This window comes from Hypanus sabinus, chromosome 12 (assembly GCF_030144855.1).
Source record: "Hypanus sabinus isolate sHypSab1 chromosome 12, sHypSab1.hap1, whole genome shotgun sequence".
Taxonomy (NCBI): Eukaryota; Metazoa; Chordata; class Chondrichthyes; order Myliobatiformes; family Dasyatidae; genus Hypanus; species Hypanus sabinus.
The window spans coordinates 91,776,410-91,801,750 of NC_082717.1; the positions used below are offsets into that span (position 1 = coordinate 91,776,410).

The 25,341-nt window shown below is 41.2% G+C and overlaps 1 protein-coding gene and 1 non-coding gene across 6 annotated transcripts in view; both read right to left on the reverse strand.

Moving 5' to 3' along the window:
• The window catches only part of LOC132403148 (KH domain-containing RNA-binding protein QKI), a 529,050-nt gene that overhangs the window by 85,670 nt on the left and 418,039 nt on the right, over positions 1-25,341 (reverse strand). The gene's annotated exons all lie outside the window — the stretch shown is intronic.
• Positions 15,244-15,407, reverse strand: LOC132403351 (U1 spliceosomal RNA). Its single transcript, XR_009515256.1, has one exon. It is a non-coding gene; the product is annotated as a U1 spliceosomal RNA (small nuclear RNA).

Consider the following 25,341-nt stretch of genomic DNA (forward strand, 5'->3'; position numbering starts at 1 on the left):
GAAGTTGCGGAGAATGATCGGTTTGATGTGGAGGCTCATGAGGTGACAGGTGAGGACAAGAAGAACTATCCCTGTTAAGGTGGCAGGAAGATGGGGTGAATGTGAATGTCTGGGAAATGGAGGAGATGTGGATAAGGGCAGCAGCAATGGTGGAAGAAAGAAAACCCTGTTCTTTGAAGAAGGTGGACATCTCTGATGTCCTGGAAAGGAAAGCCTCATCCTGGGAACATATGTGGCAGAGACAAAGGAATTAAGAAGGATTCACAGAGGTAAGAGTTATAGTCAAGATAGTCATGGGAACTGGTGGGTTTATTAAAGATATTGGTAGGCAGTCTGTCTCCTGTGATGGAGACAGAGATATCCAGAGATAGGAGAGAGAAGTCAGAAATGGACCAAGTGAATTTAAGGGCAGGGTGGCAGATGGAGGCAAAGTTCATGAAATTGATGAGCTCAGCATGGGTGCATAAAGCAGCATTCATACAGTCGTCAATCTAGTGTACAAAGAGTTGGAGAGCATTACCAGGGAAGGCTTAGCTGGGCCAATGGCTACACCTTGAGTTTGGAGAAAGGAACCTAAAAGAAATTGGTGAGGGTGATGACCAGTTCCACTAGATGGAGGATGGGTGGGGTTGGAGGAAAACTGATCAGATCTGTTGTTAAGAATTAGGCAGAGAGCTTTAAGACCAACTTGATGGGGATAGAATGCATAGGGACTGGACATCCATGGGAAAAATCAGGTGATCAGGTGATCAGATAAAATGCAGTCAAGCTATCCAGCTATGAGTTTAGTGGAACAGGAGCAGGCAGAAATAATGAGTCTCCCTGATAAGTTGGGTTTGTAGATCTTGGGCAGAAGGTAGAAATGAGCAGTGTTGGGCAAGGGAACTATGAGGTTGGTGGCTGTAGATGGGTGATCTCCAGAGATGAACATGTTGGTGCTGGTGTCGCAGACAATGTTTTGATGGTCCTGATTGGGGTCCTTTTCAATGGGTAGGTAAGAGGAGAAGTTTGAAATTTGTTGCACGGCCTCTGCTAGGTAGAGGTCAGTCTGCTGGACTACAACAGCACCATCTTTGTGGGTTTGATGGTGAGGTTGGGATTGGTGTGGAGAGAGTGGATGCAGTGCATTCAGAGCGGGTAAGGTTCAAAGAGGAGAGAGATTGATTAGAAGCTTGAGAAACTGCGATACATTATAACAAATTTTATCATAGTTCTACCTCATTTACCATAACATTGGAGAGGGATAGGAATAGACAGGTTAGGAAAACATTTAATTGAAGTAAGTGGAAATATGAGGCTATCAGGCAGGAACTTGTAAGCATAAATTGGAAACAAATGTTCTCAGGGAAATGTACGGAAGAAATATGGCAAATGTTCAGGGGATATTTGCGTGGGGTTCTGTGAAGATATGTTCCAATGAGACAGGGAAAGGATGGTAGGGTACAGGAACTGTGTACAAAGGCTGTTGTAAAGAAGAAAAGAAGAGCTTATGGAAGGTTCAAATAACTAGGTAATGATAGAGATCTAGAAGATTATAAGGTGAGCAGGAAGGAGCTTAAGAATGAAATTAGGAGAGCCAGAAGGGGCCATGAGAAGGCCTTGGCAGACAGGATTAAGGAAAACCCAAGGCATTCTACAAGTGTGTGAAGAGCAAGAGGATAAGCTGTCAGAGAATAGGACCAATCAAGTGTGATAGTGGAAAAGTGTGTATGGAACCAGAGGAGATGGCAGAGGAACTTAATGAATACTTTGCTTCAATATTCACTACGGAAAAGGATCTTGGTGATTGTAGGGATGATTTGCAGCAGACTGAAAAGCTTGAGCATGTAGATATTCAGGAAGAGGATGTGCTGGAGCTTTTGAAAAAGCATCAAGTTGGATAAGTCACTGGGACCAGACGGGATGTACTCCAGGCTACTGTGGGAAGCAAGGGAGGAGATTGCTGAGCCTCTGGCGATGACATTTGCATCATCAATGAGGACAGGAGAGGTTCCGTAGGACTGGAGGATTGCGGATGTTGTTCCCTTATTCAAGAAAGGGAGTAGGCGTAGCCCAGGAAATTATAGACCAGTGAGTCTTACTTCAGTAGTTGGTAAGTTGATGGAGAAGATCCTGAGAGGCAGGATTTATAAACATTTGGAGAGGCATACTGTGATTAGGAATAGTCAGCATGGCTTTGTCAAAGGTAGGTCATGCCCTATGAGCCTGATTGAATTTTTTGAGAATGTGACTAAACATATTGATGAAGGTAGATTTTAGGTAGATTTGATTAGGTAGATTTTAGGTAGATTGATGAAGGTAGATTTTAGGTAGATTGATGAAGGTAGATTTTAGCAAGGCATTTGATAAGGTACCACATGCAAAGCTTACTGAGAAAGTAAGCAGGCATGGGATCCAAGGGCACATTGCTTTGTGGATCCAGAACAGGCTTGCCCACAGAAGGCAAAGAGTGGTTGTAGATGGGTCATATTCTGCATGGCGGCCAGTGACCAATGGTGTGCCTCAGGGATCTGTTCTGGGACCCCTACTTCTTGTGATGTTTATAAATGACCCGGATGAGGAAGTGGAGGGACAGGTTAGTAAATTTGCTGATGACACAAAGGTTGGGGGTGTTGTGGATAGTGTGGAGGGCTGTCAGAGGTTACAGTAGGACATTGATAGGATGCAAAACTGGGCTGAGTAGTGGCAGATGGAGTTCAGCCCAGATAAGTGTGAGGTGGGTCACTTTGGTAGGTCAAATATGATGGCAAAATATAGCATTAATGGTAAGACTCTTGGCAGTGTGGAGGATCAGAGGGATCTTGGAGTCCGAGTTCATAGGACACTCAAAGCTGCTTCGCAGGTTGACTCAGGTTAAGAAGGCATTGGGTGTATTGGCCTTCATCAACTGTGGGATTGAACTTAAGAGCCGGGAGGTAATATTGCAGCAAAATAAGACCCTTGTCAGACCCCACTTAGAGCATTGTGTTCAATTCTGGTTGCCTCACTACAGGAAAGACGTGAGAACCACAGAAAGGGTGCAGAGGAAATTTACAAGGATTTTGCCTGGAATTGGGAGCATGCCTTATGAGAACAGGATGAGTGAACTTGGCCTTTTCTCCTTGGAGGGACAGAGGATGATAGGTGACCTGATAGAGGTGTACAAGATAAATGAGAGGCATCGATCGTGCAGATAGTCAGAGGCTTTTTCTCAGGGCTGAAATGGCTACCATGGGAGGGCATAGTTTTCAGGTGTTTGGAAGTAGGTACAGAGGAGATGTCAGGGTAAGTTTTTTTTTTTACGCAGAGTGGTGAGTGCGTGGAATAGGCTGCCAGTGGCGTTGGTGGAGGCAGAAACAATAGGGTCTTTTAAGAGACTCCTGAATGGATACATGGAGCTCAGAAAAATAGAGGGCTATGGGTAAGCCGAGGTATTCTAAGGTAAGGACATGTTCGGCACAGTTTTGTGGGCTGAAAGGCCTGTATTGTGCTGTAGGTTTTCTATGTTTCTACAAAGTAGCATAATGTTTTTGAGGGGAAACTGGTATATAGAGGCAAACTAAGGTCAATTAATTTTTGGCCTTGTTGCTCTGCAGTAAGCTGGGTTACTTTATGACTGAACTAAACAAAGTCAATGTAGAACTTCCTCTAAAATGTTTAATTAATCCAATGCTAATTTTCCACTGCCATTTGATGACAGCAGACATAGTAAATAAAATGTACTACTATTACACAGGAATATTCTGCTCTGGGGTAATAACTTAAACACTTGGGTGGAATATAGTAAAGAACTTTATAATATAGTTTTTAGCTAAGTTGTTTGATGCCAATTCTTTGAGAAATACTCCAATCTGCAGAGGCAATATCCTCAATATGGACAGTATAAAACTAAATAAATCTCAGTCTTGTGATCATTTTGAGAAAATATTTGAAAATTTATGACCACTCCAGTATGATGAAATGCTTTATCAAACACCAGAAGCTACATATTTAATTAGGTGTATTAGATATATATTTTTTTAAACTGCTGAAGTACTTTTACATTTTGGACATGATCAATGAGGACGGTCTGTTTCTCATTGAACTGATTCAATTTATAATTTGGAAATTCAGTTTAAGAATAAATTTCATTCATGTACAAAAAATTAAAATAACAAAGCAAATTTTATAATGGGACACACATGTTCTTCAGGCCTTTAAAATATTTTAAATGTTTTTTAAGTGACACTTGCTTTCAACTGTTGTATGTTAAGGCAACAAGTGTGAGGGGAGACAAAGACTTTTTTCCTTCTGTTCCTTTTCTTCCATTGAACTATTATTTTTTGAAGTCGATGATAAATGCAGGCTTAGAATTGTCAGTGAGTGACTATAAACAAAGACTCATTGATAAGAGCTCAGCTCTAAACAGTTGGATGACTATATGCTCTCTGCATGTGACCAGCCTAAGCACATTCTGTTGGTGCTAAATACAGCTCTGGGATGCTACACAGTTCTCAGCAAATGGGAACTGCGTAGGCAGCTGTCTCTGCTACTCCTTACATTAAAGGAAATCTCTTCCAGCTAATTTGGAAGACTGAATTCAAGTTCACACCATGATTACCAAATACCCTGCAGCTTGAATTATTACAATCCTGACCATTAACGGTTATCTCCTTTATTGAAAAGATCTTCATATTATATCAAGCAGAAACATTTAAAATATTTGTAAAGGCCTAGTTCTGTTGCCACTGAATCAAGACAAACTAATTTAAGTTAAATGAAAACCCCAGTTTTTGTTCAAACTTTAGTTCAAGCAACTAGCTTTTGTGTTTGTGGGAAAAGCCTTCAACATTACCATACACTAAACTTTCTCTTATTTCATAATCTCTGTCATAATTGAAAATGCTTTAAAACCACCAACCTGTTGAGTAATTGAGCTTCTCATGGTTATCATTATAAATGTACAATCCCTCCATAAAACATTTCAAACAAAATATCTTAAATGACCACAAAATAGATTTTAAAATGTTTGAAACATAATAGCCTAATAATAAACCTGCTCCAAAATTGGAGTGTTAAAAGAGCAACACTACGGTATGTTAGAAGAGCTAGTGAAGGTTTGGAAGTAAGTGAAAGGATGACAATTTCATTTCTGTATAACAGAAGAGGTGAGTGATTCGCCAAATGTTGCCTTAAAAGAGCAACTAGTGCACCCTTTTGAAAGCATTCAACAGAATCTTCCACATTTGCTGGAATTTAGCTATGCAACCGTGACCCTGGTGCTCTGGCCCTTAGAGGGACTGGAACAATACAAACACACCAGTGCTGCTGTTGTGTGTTAGAATGAGAGGGAGAGGGCAAAGGCAACTGAGAGGGAGAGGATGAAGGAGAGGGTAAGGGAGACAGCAGGGTAGAGTGACAGAAAAAAAGACAGACAGAGAGGAAGTTCCTGACAAAGCCAGCATGTTTGGAACCTCTCGGGTGTGTAATTAATTTAAGCACATTCAGCATCATTCATTCTCTTTTTGAAATTACTTCAGTGTTATAAATATGGGGTGAGCATTTTATTGAAATGTCTACAGATGATGGACATCATTGCCAAGGTTATTTAGAGTTTATCACTCAGCTCTGAACTGAGTGGATGTTAGTTATTAGCCTATCACATTGTTGTGGGTCGGGTGCCACAAATGGATCAGGACTGCAAATGGTTGACAGATTTCCTTTCCTGAAAGATGTTGAGGAATGCTGTGGGATATTTATCATGATTCATTAGTTTCACGGTTATCATTACAGACATGAGTATCTTTACTATATTGCACTTTGTATTTATTTGTCTGTCTACATCAACAAAGCTTAAGTTGGGAGGGCTGAGAGTTCCAAGGAGTGAACATTATCAATAGTCTGTCCTGGTCCAATAACATTGATGCCATGGCCAAGAAAACTCACTAACATCTCGACTTCCTCAGGAGGCTAAGTAAATTTGGCATCTTCCCATTGACTCATATCAATTTTTATCGATACATCACAGAAAGCATAATAACTTGATATGGCAACTGTTCTGCATAAGACTACAAGAAACTGCAAAGAGCTGTACACATAGTTTAGCATGTCACAAAAGCCAGCCTCCCCTTTATGGGCTATGTCAGTTCTTTTTTACCTATAGGAGCAGAATTAGGCAATTTGGCCCATTATCCTTCTCAATCCCATTTTTTAAATTCTCTCTGTAACCCTTGACACCCTGACTATTCAAGAACCTATCAACTTCCACCTTAAATATACTTAATGACTTGCCCTCCACAGCCATCCATTGCAATGAATTCCACAGATTCATTATCCTCTGGTGAAAGAAATACCTCATCTTTGCTCTAAGTAGATGTCCCTCTATTCTAAGGCTGCATCCTTTGGTCCTAGGCTCACCCATCAGATGAAACATTCTCTCTATATCCACTCTATTTAGGCCTTTCAATATTCAATAGGTTTCATTTGGATTTCCCCTCATTCTTCTAAAACCCAAGCAAGTACAGGCCAAGAGCCAGTAAACACTCCTCAGACAATAACCCTTTCACTCCCGGAATCATTTTCATGAACCTCTTCTGGACCCTCACCAATGCCAGCACCCCTTTAGATAAGAGGCCCAAAACTACTAAAAATACTCCGTGTGGTCTGACCAATGCCTTGTAAAGCCTCAACATTACATCCTTGCTGTTATTTTCTGGTCCTCTCAAAATGAAAGCAAACATTGCATTAGCCTTTCTTACTACCAACACAACCTGCAAGTTAACCTATAGGCAATCCTGAACAAGTACCCTCAAGTCCCTTTGCATCTCTACTTGTTGAATTTTCTCTCCAGTTAGAAAATAGCTTATACATTAATTCCTTCTACTGAAGAAATGACCATATACTTCCGAGCACTATATTCCACCTGCCACTTCTTTGCCCATTCTCCCAATCTGTAGACTCCCTGCTTCCTCAACACTACCTGCCCTTCCATCTATTTTCATATCATCCAATAACTTGGCCAAAAAAAACATCAATTTATCATCCAGATCAGACATTTAACTTGAAAAGACGTGGTCCCAATAGTGATCCCCTGTAGAACACCACTGGTCATCGGCAACCATCCAGAAAAGGCCCCCTTTATCCTCATTCCTTGCCCCCTGCCAGTAAGCTAATCTTCTATCCATGCTAGTATCTTTCCACTTATACCAAAATATGTAACCTCTTTCTGAGGATTTGGTTTCATTTTTTTTTACCAACACAGCCACCCGACTCCCTCTGCCTACCTGTCTGTCAATACAATGTGTATCCTTAGATCAGAAGTTCACAACCTTTTTTATGCCATGGATCCCTACCATTAACTGAAGGGTCAGTGTAGCCCAGGTTGGGAAGCCCCGTCTTAGATGTTAAGCTCTGAACTACGATCTTCTTTCAGCCACAAATCAGTGATGCCCATGACATCATACTTGCCAATCTCTAACTGTGCTGCAAGATCATCTACCTTATTCTGTATGAATTCAAATATAACACCTTCAGTCCTTTAATCATCATCACTCTTTGATTTTTTTCCCCATGTTACATTTCAACTTGACTCACTTCTCAGTGCCTCAGGAAAGCAGCCAGCATAATCAAAGACCTCACCCACCCCAAACATTCTCCCTTCTCCCCCTTCCCTCAATCCTGTAAGTATGTACCACTAGACTCAAGGACAGCTTCTACCCTGCTGTTAGAAGACTATTAAATGGCTCCCTAGTATGATCAGATGAACCCTTGACCTTACAATCTAATATAATCTTGCCCTTACTGTTTATCTGCACTGTACTTTCTCTGTAGCTGTTACACTTTATTGTGTATGCTGTTATTGTTTTACCTTGTTCTACCTCACTGCACTTTGTACAGATTTAATCTGTATGAACAGTGTTCAAAATAAGCTTTTCACTGTATCTTGATACATGTGACAATATCATGCACCTTACTGGAAAATGCATGGTCATGCACTTTGGTAGTAGAAATAAATGTGCAAACTATTTTCTAAACAGGAAGAAAATCCAGGAATCTGAGATGCAGAGGGACTTGGGAGTGCTTGTGCAGAACACCCTGAAGATTAGCGTGCAGGTTCAGTTGGTGGTGAGGAAGGCAAATGCCATGTTAGCATTCATTTCAAGAGGTCTAGAATACAAGAGTAAGGATGTGATGCTGAGGTTTTAAAAGGCAATGCTTAGGCCTCACTTTGAGTATTGTGAACAGCTTTGGACCCCTCATCTTAGAAAAGATGTGCTGGCATTGGAGAGGGTCCAGAGGTTCATAAGGATGATTCCAGGAATGAAAGAGTAACCATACGAGGAATGCTTGATGGCTCTGGGTCTGTACTCACTGGAATTCAGAAGGATGTGGGGGGATCTCAATGAAACCTTTGGAATGTTGAAAGGCCTAGACAGAACATAACAATCTAGACAGAGTAGATGTGGTAAGGATGTTTCCCATGGTGGGAGAGTCCAGAACAAGAGGGCATAGCCTCAGGATAGAGGGGTGCCCTTTCAAAACAGAGATGGGGAGAAATTTCTTTAGCCAAAGGGTGGTGAATTTTTGAAATTTGTTGCCACTTGCAGCTGTGAAGGCCAGATCATTGGGTGTTTTTAAGGTAGAGATTGATAGGTTTTTGATTGGACATGGCATCAAAGGTTATGGGGAGAAGGCTGGGAACTGGGGTTGAGGAGGAGATAGAAAAAGAGGATCAGCCAAGATTGAATGGCGGAGTAGACTCAATGGGCCAGATGGCCTAATTCTGCTCCTTTGTTTTACATTCTTATGGTCTTATAACAATAATAATATTTAATTACTTGAATATTTGTCATATATTTGCTATTTATTTAATTTACTTAATTTCCACAACTACCATGGAGTGATTCAAATCCATACCTCAATATCTCTGGATACCTACCCAGTAATTTAATTATCAAGACACAGTAACATCATTTCCACGAAGGGACCATACTAAGTATTGCCACACTTCTGCTTCTGTCCAGGGAGAGACCTCACTCAGGCTATGAACATGAAATTGAGATCCTACAGCTGACGTGGAATCAGTAAGATGCCTGTGCCATTGTGTTTATCCATCCCCATTAAGCACCAGGTCTGATATCACAATCATGATGGCAGCACGAAAAATCAAGCCTAAAGCTAATAATTTTTCAGCAAATTCAGATTCAGATTCAATTTATTGTCATTTAGAAACCACAAATGCAATGCAGTTAAAAAATGAGACAACGTTCCTCCAGAATGATATCACAAAAGCATATGACAAAACAGACTACACCAGAAAGTCCACATAACGTTTGGCAATCCCCAATTCAGAGTCCGGAGAGGCTGCTGCGTATTAATATCACGCTACCATCTTAGCGCATTTCCCAGAAAGGAGCCAGACAAAACAAGACCAAAAACTGAAGCTACAAGACCTGCACAAAACCACATAGTTACAACAGTGCAAACAATAACATAATTGATAAAAAACAGACCATGGGCACAGTAAAAATAGTCCAAAGATGTTAAAGGACTATAAGTTCAAAAGAAATCACCACCCAGTTTCCACAAGTCCCCAGGGTCCCGGCAGAAGGGAATACCCCCGCCCGTTCCATGGAACCGCCCAACTCAGCCTCGCAGACGCAGCACACACCGAAAGCGACCTGACCGCAGTGGACTCTGAGTCCGTCGAACCTCCAAGCCGACCACCATCCCCTCCGGCACAGCTTCTCTGAGCACCATCCTCTGCCAAGCGTATTAAGACGGCCCAGCCAACGGCCATCAGCAACGCGACCCCGAGGACTGGGGGCCTGTTCTTCCCAGCAGAGTCCCGGACCTCACAGCAGCAGTAGCAATGAAGAAGGTCTTCCTGGAGATTCCCCGATGTTCCTCCGTGCTCCCAAGTCCGTTTTCAATCAATTATGATTGCGCACGGCACCCCACTTCACAAATAACAGATAATCAGCTCCAGAGTGGCTGCTGCAAGCTGTGTCGCGCCACCATCTTGGAAAATGAGAGCTGTTTTACTGCAGCTATCTAGATTTATACAAGTTTTCAAGGAGGCATTCATCAAGTAGGCAGATCTACACAGCACTGTGATCCTGCAAGGGTCATGGATGGCACTGTTAAAGAACTTCTTTCACTCAAGGCTTTTCCTCCCACTAAGTCTCTCGACATCTTTGTCTGTGGGCCAGAACAGCTTTCCTGGACTGGTACAGTCCTGTTGGAACATAACAATCAGAAGCAGCCCTTCCAGGGTTGAAGTTCATCCTGACAAGCACAGACAAGTGCTTCCCTATTTCGGGAATAGGTAAGCTTCTCAGCAGCGAGGTGACAGCCAGAGAAGCCCCAGATGTAGTGGTCAAATTACTGTGCCTTCATGGAAATGCACAAGTACCAGGGTTCATAAGCTACATTAAAAACAGTGCAGCTAAGTTTTATTTATTTATACAGTATTTTTTTCTGTTTATGTTGTCCAAAATGAGAACTCCCATTTTCCAAGGGAACTTTGGAGCAAAACTATCTCTGTGGCTGCCTCTTGGCTATAAACACTCAAGAAAAAATGGCTAAAGGGAAAGCCAGTATGTCTCAGGATATTGCCTGTAACATGTATGACCATCTTTCAGATACTCTGCTATTGCAGTCAGCTGATGCGAGATTTGAATAATACTGTAAAGACTTTGAGATGAGGCCCAATCCCAAATAAATTACAGTTATTGCAGATGTTTGTGCCTGGGCTGCAAATTGGTATTCTGTATAAGCATCTGGAAGATTATGGATGATCCCGAACAGTGTGTTGAGACAAGGCCAACCTTGTACCAAGTAGACCATGTTTTAGCTTGCACAGTGTGTGTGCTGCTGCCTTTCTCCGCTCCTCCTCTCCCTACTGATTCACCTGCTTTCCTTGTTGCTCCTCTTCTTCCTGAAGTGCACAGCCCAGGGACTTTTCTGGCCTGTTTCCCAAGTTATGAAGTAAATTGGAGATTCCTGTGGAGTATTAGAAAATGCCACGAGAGTGGTGCGGAAGGCAAAATTCTATTTTGCAGAAGCCAGCAGTGTTCTCCATTGAGTCTGCTGTGCTATTGCAGCTTTCATCATAGTGCTACTCAGTTGCAATAGTTGTAAAACACGTACAAGTGAGAAACCATGTAAGGAGGAAATAGATCTTGCCAATTGGGGCTCCATAGAATGAAGACATCTTGCGAACTCCCAAGATACCTGGCATCAAGCATGTGGTAGCCTCTTTTATATTTGTAACACTGGGAGACTGGAAGTCCTTGTGACACATGAAGAAATGTAGCTTCGTAAGGGGATCTGAAATCATCACGCAGTGGAAATCATCACAGAGCCAGTAATTCTGGTAAAAGTCACTTTCTCTTATCTTATACAGGGCAGCAAAAGTGTCCTCATCAAAGCCGTGAAAAGTAGCAAAATAAGACAGGGAATAGCTAGAATGCCCTGTCCCTAGAAAGTTGAATTTAATCGTAACTTTGTTTTTGACAAAAAACATAGTCTGTAGTCAGGGCTACAAAGGATTACAAAGCTCTACAATAATTTCATGGTAAGCATTGGTCCAGATCCATTTCTTCAAATGACAACAGCAGTTACACTACACAAGTGCACACTGCATAGTTTGCAATGGTCATTGTGAGTCTCTGCAGTGACTGGCAATAGGTTTCAAAATAAGCAGTCACCCTCCAGAATGTTATACACCAAATTTCAAAATCAAACATGAGTGTGCACAGGTCCCTTTAAAATAACACAGATGCAGTTCAGGTATTGTTTAAATACTTGGTCAGTTAACAAGCGACAAACATCAGAGGATCTTTGTAAAATTACGAACAAATTTCATCCTGCAGTGCTGATGAATGCTGGTGTATAGGATCTATGTTGTTAGGCTCATGCCCAGCACTGAAAATGCATCACCAAAGAGGTGCAAATTACACAAGAAAGCCTTTGTAAAATACTCAAAATGACATGAAACAACCTGGTTGCTACATATGTTGTGGCCTGAGAAATCGATTTTTGAATGCATAATGCTGAAAAAAATGTCTCGATATACTTACGTAATCATATTTTAAAGCCACAAAACTCCCCAAAGTACAGTGACCACACTTGAAAGAAATGAGTGATAAAACCATTTCCACAAATACACTGAAAATATTTAAAATAAACAAGGAAATGGCAGCTGAACAAGGGAGTCAGGAATTATGGTAAGTGGATGTATATGCATATAACTCTGCTAGACAGCCTTTTTAAAGTTAAACAATATGCTCATACACAAACTTAACTCCAAGAATTTGGTATTGCATTAATAATCACATTGCTATGCTTGCCAATGATATGACAGTGTTGGGCTCATTCTGGAGAACTTGCAGCACCCACACACCCCTCTTTATATCAGTGGCACAGCAGTGTAATCTGCAAATAGTTTCTGGAAACTCCCAGAAATGCACATCTCACACCGCCTCTCATGGTGCCAGACACATTCACAACAATCAGGAAAGCCTTTACTTTCTAAGGAGGCTGAAGAAAGCTGGACTCTGCTCATCCAGACTCAAGCCAGATGCAAAGTAGAGAGCATCCTAACATGCTGCATCACTGCATGGTATGGAAACTGCATGTGATGGACTGTGGTGGTCAACCAATCTTTAAACGCCCAAGATCCCCTACCTCGGCCTCAGTGAAAGGCAAGATCGACTCCAAATCGATTAGTTACATGCATGCGCACTGGGGCTGAAAAGACCGGAAGTAAAACTTCGCAACCCGGAAGTACAAATAATGTATGAACACCAGGGGTCACCGCCCTTTTTTTGCACCGCCGACCGGTTTAACATTGACAATATTATTATGGCTTGTGGACCGGCCGCCGGTGGGGGGGGGATGTTAAATACGACCGGAATACAGCGATACTCAAAGTTGGTTCCTTATGTCCAGTCTATTCTGCAATTTAGTTTTCGTGGCTCTCAGCACTTAGCTGCTGTCTCGCTTGCTCACATTTTTTTCTGCTGGAGAAAACTCAATGGGTTTATCTTTAAGTGCAGGGTGCTTGGACTCAAGGTACTGAAGCAATTTTGAGTGCTTCATTGCCTCATTAGACAGCCTCCGGGCCTGAACTCCAGCCTCCCGCCTGCCTGCCACCAGACGCCTTGGCCTGGCGCAGCTGTTCCTGTACCGGGGCTATGGCGGTCGCAGTCCGGAGAGAGCGTCCATCTGCCCCCTTTGTAGGATCTATTGGCTGACAAAAGTTTGGCTTGAGGAATGACTTTCAGTAGATGACAGCGAGGTAGCTGCTCTGCTACTTACGAAACCCTGAGCCCAAATTAGGTTGTCTGCGAATATTTTAGGGTTCCCCATGAACATTCGGTGTGCTAAACAGGTTCAGAGGCAGTGCCCATCTGTCCGTGCTCCAGGCCAGTAGCAACGGCACTTCCTGCCAGCCGTGTGAGGTGGTCGGTTACCTGAGGCCAACCAGTGATCCCTGACGAGCTTGGGTAATGACCTCACGTGTATTCAAGTTCAATGGTGGGCATGATAGGGAATAAGGAAAGGTGCAGCTAACTCATATCGTTTCCTCACGAACCACTGAAGTACACTGTAGTGCGTGGCGGGGGAGCCCATTCTTTTGCGCACTGGGCAAAAAGAATGGAACTAAAACCCCGCAACCCAGAAACAATCTCTCAATAGTACTTGTGTATTTAGTTTTCTTTTTTTTTCTCGGGATCTACTGGGAAAGTCTCAAAGATCAACCAGTCGATCACGATCAATGGGTTGGTGACCACTACTCTACAACAAGTGGTCAAAACTGCCCAGTTTCACCAGCACCAACCTATCCTCCATCAAGAAGATATATACAAAAAGGTGCCAGAAAACACCAGCAACATCCTGTAACATCTGAACCACCCTGCTCATGGACTGTCTGACTCAATCCCATTAGGGAGGAGGCTACGTAGCATCCATGCCAGGAACATCACAGTCAAAAACAGTTAATTTCCCCAAGCAATAAGGCTGATCAACGCCTCCATCCACTAACTCACCCCTCCACATCCCCACCAATATTACTTTATTGTTTACTGGCGGGTGTCACCTTATATACAGACATTCTGTGACTAGAGTCACTTTACGGGCATACAATCAATCTATGCATCCAATCTATCTGATGTATATATATTTATTGTGGTCTTTTTATTATTGTGTTCTTTACCTTGTGTTTCTTTTTGTGCTGTATCTTATCCAGAGTAACAATTATTTTGTTTTCCTTTATTTGTGTACTGTAAATGACATTAAAAAATCTTGAATCTGAATAAAGAAGTGAAGAATTAATCTTGAATAACTTAACAAAGAACCCATTGCAATTTGCGTGTAGCCACAATATGTCTACGGCAGACACAACCTCAATGGCTCTTCACATGGCCTTAGATCACCTGGAGAATACACACACTTAGGTCAGTATGCTGTTCATTGACTATAGCTCAGCATTTAACACCAACATTCCCACAATCCTGATTGATAAGTTATAAAATCTGGGCCTCTGTACCTCTCTCTATAATTAGATCCTAACCAGAAGACCACAATCTGTGTGGAATAGTGATAAAATCTCCTCCTTGCTGATGATCAACATTGGTGCATTTCAGGAGTATGTACTCTACTCTCTCTATACCCATGACTGTAAGGCTAGGTACCGCTCAAATACCATCTATAAATTTGCTGATGATATAGCCATTGTTGGTAGAAGCTCAGAAGGAGATGAGAGGGCATACAAAAACAAGAATATCAGCTAGTTGAGGGGTGTCGCAGCAACAACTTTGCCAGTTAGACAGAAGAGCTGATTGTGGATTTCAGGAAAGGTAAGACAAGGAAACAAGAACCAATCCTCATAGAGGGACCAGAAGTGGAGAGAGTGAGCAATTTCAAGTTTCTGGGTGTCAAGATCTCTGAGGATCTAACCTGGACACAACATATTGATGCAGCTATAAAAAAGGCAAGACAACAGCTATATTTCATTAAGAGTTTGGATAGATTTGGTTTGTCAACTAAAACACTCAAAAACTTCTATAAATGTACAGTGGAAAGCATTCTGACAAGCTGCATCACTGTCTGGTATGGGAGCTCCCCTCTGCGATATGATTCCTAAATGGACACTGAATCCATGAACACTATCTCACTTTTTAAAGATACTTATTATTTGTTTTTGCACTATTTTTAATCTATAGGACCGTAAGACATAGGAGCAGAATTAGGACGTCTGGCCCATCGAGTCTTTTTTTTTAGGGGAGAGCGTGAACGCAGTCCCCCACTACCACGAATTTTGCAGTCGAGTATCCCACATTTGGGGACATCGCAGGCGTCAGCACACCTGGAGTGCAATGGGATAGCCTCATCCTGGAACATCGGCCCTCCTGATCACCGACAGTTCCCTGCCAGGTAAGTATGCCCATCGAGTCATCTCCGCATTCAATCATGGCTGATCCTTTTTTCCTATCTCCTCCTCAACCCCAGTTCCCGGCCTTCTCCCTGTAACCTTTGATGCCATGTCCAATCAAGAACCTATCAATCTCTGCCTTAAGTACACCCATGACCTGGCCTCCACAGCTGCACGTGACAACAAATTCCAAATATCCACCACCCTTTGGCTAAAGAAATTTCTTTGCATCGCTATGCTCTATCTTGTCCTGGACTCTCCCACCATGGGAAAATCCTTATCACATCTACTCTGTCTAGGCCTTTCACCATTTGAAAGGTTTCAATGAGATCCCTTCTCATCCTTCTGAATTCTAGCAATTATAGACTCAGAGCCATCAAACACCCCTTTTGCTAACTTTTTCATTCCTGGAATCATCCTTGTGGACCTCCTCTGGACCCTCTCCAATGCCAGCACATTTTTTTTTAAGATGAGGGGCCCAAAACTATTCACAATACTCAAGGTGAGGCCTCACCAGTGCCTTATAAAGCCTCAGCATTACATCCTTGCTCGTGTTCTAGACCTCTTGAAATGAAAGCTAACATGGCATTTGCCTTCCTCACCACCGACTTAACCTGCAAGTTAACCTTCAGGGTGTTCTCTACAAGAACTCACAAGTCCCTCTTCTTCTCAGATTCCTGGATTTTCTCCCCGTTCAGAAAACAGTCAGCACATTTATTTCGATTACCAAAGTGCATAACCATGCATTTTCCAACATTGAATTTCATTTGCCACTTTCTTGCCCATTCTCCTAATCTGTCTAAGTCCTTCTGCATCCTACCTGTTTCTTCACATTACCTGCCCCTCTATCAATCTTCATATCATCTGCAAACTTAGCAACAAAGCCACCTATTCCATCATCTAAATCATTTACATAATGTACAGCATAAAAAGAAGTGGCCCCAACACCGACTCCTGCGGAACACCACTAGTCACTGGCAGCCAACCAGAAAAGGATCATTTTATTCCCACTTGCTGCCTGCTACCAATCAGCCAATGCTGTAACCATGTCAGTAACTTTTCTGTAATATCATGGGCTCCTAACTTGGTAAGCAGCCTCACGTGTGTCACCTTGGGCTTCTGAAAGCCCAAATATGCAATATCCACTGTATCCCCATTATATATCCTACTTGTAATGTCCTCAAAGAATTCCAACAAGTTGGTCAGGTAGGATTTTCCCTGAAGGAAACCATGGTGACTTTGTACTATCTTATCCTGTATCACCAAGTACTCCATCACCTCATCCTGAACAATTGACTCTAACGTCTTCCCAACACTGAGGTCAGGCTAATTGGTCTATAATTTCCTTTCTGCTACCTTCCTTCTTTCTTAAAGAGGAGAGTAACATTTGCAATTTTCCAGTTCTCTGACAACATGCCAGAGTCCAATGGTTTTTGAAAGATCATTTCTAATGCCACCACAATCTCCTTCTAACAACAACACACACAGAATGCTGGTGGAACGCAGCAGGCCAGGCAGCATTTATAGGGAGAAGTGCTGTACACGTTTCGGGCTGAGACAATCTCCTTCTACCTCTTACAGAACCCAGGGGTGCAGTTCCTCTGGTCCAGGTGATTTATGTACCTTTAGGTCATTCAGCTTTTTGAGCACCTTCTCTCTTGTAACAGTAACTCCACCCACTTCTTTTCCTTCACACACTACAATGTCAGGCATACGACTAGTGTCTTCCACAGTGAAGACTGATGCAAATTACTCTTTTACTTTTTTACTTCATCAGCCATCTCTTTGTCCCCCGGTTATTATTTCTCTAGCATCATTTTCTAGTGGATCTATATCCATTTTCATTTCTCTTTCATTTTTAACATACTTGAAAAAACTTTTACACTCCTCTTTGATATTATTTGCTAGCTTTTCTTAAAGCTTCATCTTTTCCCTTCTAATGATTTTTTAAGTTGCTCTCTGTAGGTTTTTAAAAACTTCCCAATCCTCCATCTTCCCACTAATTTTTGCTTTGTTGTATGCCCTTTCTTTTGCTTTGACTTCCCTCGTCAGCCACGGTTGTGCTATTTTACCATTTGAGTATTTCTTCATTTTTGGAATACACATGTCCTGCACCTGCCTCATTTTTCCCAGAAAACATGCTGTTGCTGCTCTGCTGACATCCCTGCCAGCAGTTCCTTCCAATTTACTTTGGCCAACTCCTCTCTCATACCACTGTAATTTCCCTTACTCCACTGAAATACTGCTACATTACTTTCTCCCTGTTAAATTCCAAGTTGAACACAATCGCCTCCGATTCATTACCTAACTCCCAATCCAGTATAGCTGATCCCCTAGTAGGCTCAATGACAAACTGCTCTGAAAAGCTATCTCCTAGGCATTCAACAAACTCAGTCTCTTGAAATCCATGATTTTCCCAATCAACCTGCATGTTAAAATCTCCCACCACTACCATAACATTGACCCTTTGACCTGCCTTTTCTATTTCTTATTACAACCTTTGGTCCACCTCCCAGCCACTGTTGGGAGGCCTGTATATAACTGCCATCCATGTCCATTTATCCTTGCAATTTTTTAACTCAACCCACAAGGATTCAACATCTTCCAATCCTATGTCACATCTTTCTACTGATTTGATGCCATTCTTTACCAGCACAGCCACACCACCCCCTCTGCCTATCTTCCTATCCCTCCGATATAATGTGTAACCTTGGACATTCAGTTCCAACTATAACCATCCTTCAGCCACGATTCAGTAATGGCCACAGCTCACACTGCCTAATTCCATTTCTCTTGACAGTCATCCGGCTACTCGCCTTCTGCAACTGCGGGTTAACTACTTCCTGTATCTTTGATTAGTTATATCCTTGCTCTCCCTTACAAGCCAAAGCTCATCCAGTTGCTGCTCGAGGTCCCTAACACAGTCTTCAAGGGGCTGCAGCCAGATGCACTTCACGCAGATGTAGTTCCTGGTAGACTCTGGGTCTCTGAATTCTCCAACATCCGGTATGAAGAGCACAGCACAGCCATTTAAATGGTACAGAAAGAGAGAGAAAAAAAACAAAAAGGAAATCTTAACAGATGCTTCACACAGAGCCAATGCCTCTTCCGAGCCAAAGCCTCTTTTGAGCCAGACTATTGCTTCTACTTTTGCCACTGGCCTACACCTGACAATGGTCTCCCTGACAATGGCTGCTCCGCTTATCCCTTCTGTACTTTTATTTAGTTCATAGTGCTCTGTTAATGCCGCTCATAGGCCATGTACAATGGACAAACACTCTCAAAGCTCCCTTTTTAAATAACTGCTGCCGACCTGTGAGAAATCTCTCTTGATAGAGCTCTGTTGACGCCACTGATAGGCCACATACAATTCAATATCTATTCGATATACATATAGATACTTACTGTAATTTATTTATTTCTATATTATCATGCATTGCACTGGATTACTACTGCTAAGTTAAAAAATTTCACAATAAATGCCAGTGATAATAAACTTGAGTTTAATTCTAATGTTTGTCATGTAGTAAAACCTAAATGATCCAACATGTGTAATTTAAATATTATCTGCAAACAGCATGAGTCAAGATATTTTACATATTCAGCCAAAATATTAAAAATTTAGATTACAGTTTGAATCAAACAATTCATGCAAATTCTTAGCAAAAAATTGTTACTAGAACAGTGAATTCTTATATAGAACATTGCAAAAAGAACCCTGGGTCAGAGGTTGCTGAGAAACATGGATTGTGTCATGCCTAAATGCTAACATCAGGAACAATGCCAGCAAGTTCAGGATCCCAGAATAAATGCTACTTGCTAGCTGCACTGCATTGATTCTCCAGCTGTTTTCTAATGTATGACTTTGCAGGGAATAAACTGCCTGTAGTCGTTCTAATAGTTACTTTTTGACTGCCTGTACTGTTGAGACTACATTTTTCAAAAGGGAAATTGCAGCAAGTTTGCTCAATTTAAAGTCCCTTGCACCACATCATGCCTCAATTTATAGTCAATGTTTTTTAAAATCTTAACATCACATACTATACAGCACCAAAACAATGAAACATAGCACATTGTAAAAAATAATGAACTAAGCAATCAATTTATAAGCTATGCAAAGATCATATTGCAGACATCAAGATATTGTTCTTGACAACATGGCTACTGTTTCCCTTTCGTATTGTATCTTCCAAGCATAATAATTAATACTAAAAAGGACATTAATTAATTATTCTTCATGCCCAATTGACTATAGTTGCTAATCTAACACAAATATGTAATGCTGTACCACTTAATTTTCTAAGTATAGAATTAGCTCCAATATAGTGATAGGATACTCCAATATCAAGTTGCCCTGAATTGTATCCTGCAGTTCCAGATTTTTCCCTCCTTCTTCCCTGACCTCATTCTTCATTCTTCACCCTATCCTCGTTATATGTGGGGGATACATTCCTCACAGTTGACACATAATGTGAATAATTATTTAAATAGAGAAAAAGGGATGCATTCTGGAGGGCTTCCTAAATATGTTTTATCTATAATTTATTCACATTTTCATACCAATACAACACAAAAACAGTACCACAAGGCAACATTCATATTATATTTCATCAATTTAAGGGAATATTCACCATAATAAATCATAGAAAGTTAACATACTAGGATGTGCAGTACTCAAAACCCTTAAGAGCATGGAGGTTTAGTGAATGATAAGCTAAGAGAGGCTTCATCTTAGTCTCCTTCGGCATTAGAACACATAAGCAAAGTCAACCTATCCTTTGTTGCCTTGTAACCTGATGCAGTTTTTTCATCCTTACTTATGTAAGTGCGTTTCGGCATATGCTTCCAGAAAAGCCCAGTCTCATCTGCATTAAACACCTGCTTTGGTGTGATGCCTAACTCAGCTATCATAGCCTGGAACTGCACAGCGTAGCGTACAGCAGCTTCGTAGTCAGCACTAGCTTGCTCACCATGCACAGCTAAGTGGTGAAGCCTGGGATGATTAACAAACTTAGAAAACCATCCCCTACTTACATTAAAGCTAACAATATCACTTGACACTTCTCACTAGCCTCTGAACAAAGGCAGCCATAAATTTCCAAAGCTTTCACAAGAAGATGATCGGAACTAAGAGTTGATTTTTTCTTTGTTTCATGCTCAATGTACAAACTCAACATTTTCTCCATTTTTGTCATGATTTTTGTCACATTTTTGTAACGAAACCCAGTTCCCCCGGGATCAATAAAGTACGTCTGTCTGTCTGTAATCGGATTACACACTTTGGTAACCATCTTTGAAGACACTTGTTGTGAATCAATCACTGCACTTTTTATTTTCACAGCATTTTTCTTTATGTTTCTGATTGTGGACTCACCCAGGCCGAAGTGTTACCTGTGATACCTTCACCTGATGCAGCCCTGTTTATAATTTCCAACTATTTTTCAAGTGTTAAATGTCCTGCGGTAACCTCTAACAGCCCTCCACACTATCCACAACACCTCCAAACCTTGTGTCATCAGCAAACTTACTAACACATCCCTCCAATTCCTCATCCAGGTTATTTATAAAAATCATGAAGAGTAAGGGTCCCAGAACAGATACCCAAGGCACACCACTGGTCACCAACCTCCATGCAGAATATGATCTGCCTACAATGACTCTTTGCTTTCTGTGGGCAAGCCAGTTCTGGGTCCACAAAGCAATGTCCCCTTGGATCCCATGCCTCCTTACTTTCTCAATAAGCCTTGCATGGGGTACCTTATCAAATGCCTTGCTGAAATCTATATACACTACATCTACTGCTCTTCCTTCATCAATGTGTTTGAACACATCCTCAAAAAATTCAATCAGGGTCGTAAGGCACGACCTGCCCTTGACAAAACCATGCTGATCATATTATACCTCTCCAAATGTTCATAAATCCTGCCTCTCAGGATCTTCTCCATCAACTTGGTGGGTAAGTTAATGGAAAGTATTCTTAGAGATGGTATATATAATTTCTGGATAGACAGGGTCTGATTAGGAACAGTCAACATGGATTTGTGCGTGGAAGGTCATGTTTGACAAATCTTACTGAATGTTTTGAAGAGGTTACGAGGAAAGATGATGAGGGTAAAACAGTGGATGTTATCTATATGGACTTCAGTAAGGCCTTTGACAGAGTTCCACATGGAAAGTTAGTTAGGAAGGTTCAATTGTTAGGTATTAATATTGAAGTAGTAAAATGGATTCAACAGTGGCTGGATGGGAGATGCCAGAGAGTAGTGGTGGATAACTGTTTGCCAGATTGGAGGCCGGTGACTAGTGGTGTACCTCAGGGATCTGTACTTGATCCAATGTTGTTTGTCATATACATTAATGATTTGGATGATGGGGTGGTAAATTGGATTAGTAAGTATGCAGATGATACTAAGATAGGTGGTGTTGTGGATAATGAAGTAGGTTTTCAAAACTTGCAGAGAGATTTAGGCCAGTTAGAAGAGTGGGCTAAAAGATGGCAGATGGAGTTTAATGCTGATAAGTGTGAGGAGCTACATTTTGGTAGGACTAATCAAAATAGGACATACATGGTAAATGGTAGGGCACTGAAGAATGCAGTAGAACAGAGTGATCTAGGAATAATGGTGCATAGTTCCCTGAAGGTGGAATCTCATATGAATAGGGTGGTGAAGAAAGCTTTTGGTATGCTGGCCTTTATAAATCAGAGCATTGAGTATAGGAGTTGGGATGTAATGTTAAAATTGTACAAGGCATTGGTGAGGCCAAATTTGGAGTATTGTGTACAGTTCTGGTCACCAAATTATACAAAAGATGTGAACAAAATAGAGAGAGTACAGAGAAGATTTACTAGAATGTTGCCTGGGTTTCAGCACCTAAGTTACAAAGAAAGGTTGAACAAGTTAGTTGTTTACTCTTTGGAGTGTAGAAGGTTGAGGGGAGACTTGATAGAGGTATTTAAAATTATGAGGGGTATAGATAGAATTGACGTGGATAGGCTTTTTCCATTGACAGCAGGGGAGATTCAAACAAGAGGACACGAGTTGAGAGTTAAGGGGCAAAAGTTTAGGGGTAACACGAGGGGGAACTCCTTTACTCAGAGAGTGGTAGCTGTGTGGAATGAGCTTCCAGTAGAAGTGGTAGAGGCAGGTTTGATTTTGTCGCTTAAAAAAAATTGGATAGGTATATGGACAGGAAATGAATGGAGGGTTATGGGCTGAGAGCAGGTAGGTGGGACTAGGTGAGAGTAAGCATTCGGCACGGACTAGAAGGGCTGAGATGGCCTGTTTCGGTGTTGTAATTGTTATATGGCTATATGGTTATAACTTACCAACCACTGAAGTAAGACTCACTGGTCTATAATTTTCTGGGCTATCTCTGCTCCCTTTCTTGAACAAGGAAACAACATCCGCAACCCTCCAGTCCTCCGGAACCTCTCCCATCTTGTTTGATGATGCAAAGACCAACAATCTCCTCCCTTGCCTCCCACAGTAGCCTGGGGTACATCTCATCCTGTCCTGGCGACTTATCCAACTTGATGCTTTCCAAGATCTCCAGCACATCCTCTTACTTAATATCCACATGCTCAAGCTTTTCAGTCCGCTGCAAGTCATCACTATAATCACCAAGATCCTTTTTCATAATGAGTACTGAAGTATATAAAACGGAGGTTGATAGGTTCTCAATTAGTAAGGATATCAAAGGTTACCGGAAAAAGGCAGCCAAATGGGGTTGAGAACAGTAATAAATCGAACATGATAGAATCGACAGGCCAAATGGCCTAATTCTGCTACTATGTTTTATGGTCTCCCATTTTTGCAACTTATAACACAATAGATTTCTGATTTTTACTAGTTCTGATCAAAGGTCATCAACCTGAAATCTTAACCCTTTTCCCTCTCTCTTCAGACATTGTTTGACCTACTTCCAGAATTTTCTGTTTTGATAAGCAATTATTCTCTATATTTTATAATTATTGAACACGAATATAATGCATAACCTATAAGAAGCAAGCCAAAGTAAATTCATTTCCCTTTCCTATTGAAAGCTTCTTTACCCTATTTAGCCTTAATGAATTAACATTTAAGACATTTAATTATAAAAGAAAATCAACATTGTGTTTTGATAAACCGAAACCTTCCTTTCAGTCAATAGCTGCACAATATTTCTAAGCATCCTGTGTGAATGAAATAATCCTTTTGACCTGTTGGAAGCCAAATTATTCTATCTACACAATTATTTCCTGTAAAATCACAGATTATTTTTACTTCTTTCTTTCTTTTGTTTTGTTAAACCAGATAGCTCAGCACATAAAAAAGCTGTTTTCACAATGCTCAGCTTTACACTTTCCCGCAAATTAAGTCACTGAAGAATGCAATTCCTTTTTGCTAGTACAACAATTTTTCACAGTCAGATTCAAGGACGGTGATTTGCTTAGGTTACAGAAATACTATACTTCCTTGACGAACAAACCCTTATAAGGCACCAAAGGGGCTGTAGTAAACTTTGTTAATGAGCATTGTTGGTAAAAACATTTCTAAGCCTACAGCCATGCCACAAAAGTAGGAAATTGATTATGGATTCCCAAGAAAAATGACTGATTCTCAGTATGTTGCAGTAGTAGTTATTTATGGCAGTGGCTTAGGCCAAACCACTTACTGTTGTTTTATTAATGCACTCTCTCAATTGTATTAGAAGGAAAGATGTTTGTGATAACTGAAGGTTTCAGTCCCAATTTCACTTCCACAGATAATATAGCAACCTGTGCCAATCTACAGAAGTTCACAACAAAATGCAAGTTCAAAACATGATTACTAATGTTTAACTGGGCAATGGCCCTTTTCAAATAAGAGAATCTATCCAGTTCTCAATTATCTTGAACAGCATTACGATTACCACATCCCAAAATCAGTCCAGGGGGCCATGTAGTTATAAGAACTGGTCAGAGGATGAGCATTCTGCAATACATCAACATCAGAAGAAGTTCTGAGTGTCATCTGAATTTGGTTGTGAATAAATGTTTCAAATTATAAAAGAATGAATAACTGAAATAGCAGGTTTAAGGCAACTCAGATTCTTTATGTTGATAGAATCTTATTTTCATTTCAGAGCACTGGAAGATTGTCCATTTCTTAAGTCATCTTCTCAGGCAGTCCCCTTGGAATCAAGGATGACTTATTTTAAAACTGATTTTATGGGTTGTAAGACATCTGATGAGGACAATGTGGAATTGCAGACTCTTCCATGGATGGGTGTGAAGGTACCTGTTGGTGGATTGCTTGTGAGGGTGTGTGCTCCTTCTGTCACACAAAGCTTCAGGGGGCTTCCAATACACAGGCTTGAGATTCTAAATCCAATCCAATTTCCTTTTCTCATTTTGATTGGTCGGGCCAGGGATTTCCAAGAATCAGTGGAGTTATCACATTTTTTAAAGGAGATTTTGAGGGCATCATTGCATCTTATTGTCTGTGTTGTCTATTTAATATTTCAGTAATACCTGAGTAATATATCAGGAAAGGAATGGAGGGTTATGGGCTGAGTGCTGGTCGGTGGGACTAGGTGAGAGTAAGCGTTCGGCACAGACTAGAAGGGCCGAGATGGCCTGTTTCCGTGCTGTAATTGTTATATGGTTATATTGTAAATATACTGTTTGATTAAGCATTTTTGTTCATTTAAATAATTCATTACCTTTCCTTATCTCTCCCTTATATGCTTATCCAGCCTCCCCTTAAATCTACCCAACTATATCCTGTGGTGGCAATCTCCGCATTCTCACCACTCTTTGATAAAGTGGTTTCTTCCAGATTCCCTATTGGATTTCTTGGTGACTGTTGTGATGGTAGGTATTTGTAGTGTGTATTTCTCCACGTGGAAATATCCTTCATTCACTTTACTATCTGTATCAAATCAACTTTGAGACTCCTTTTCTCAGAAGACTTCATCCTTTC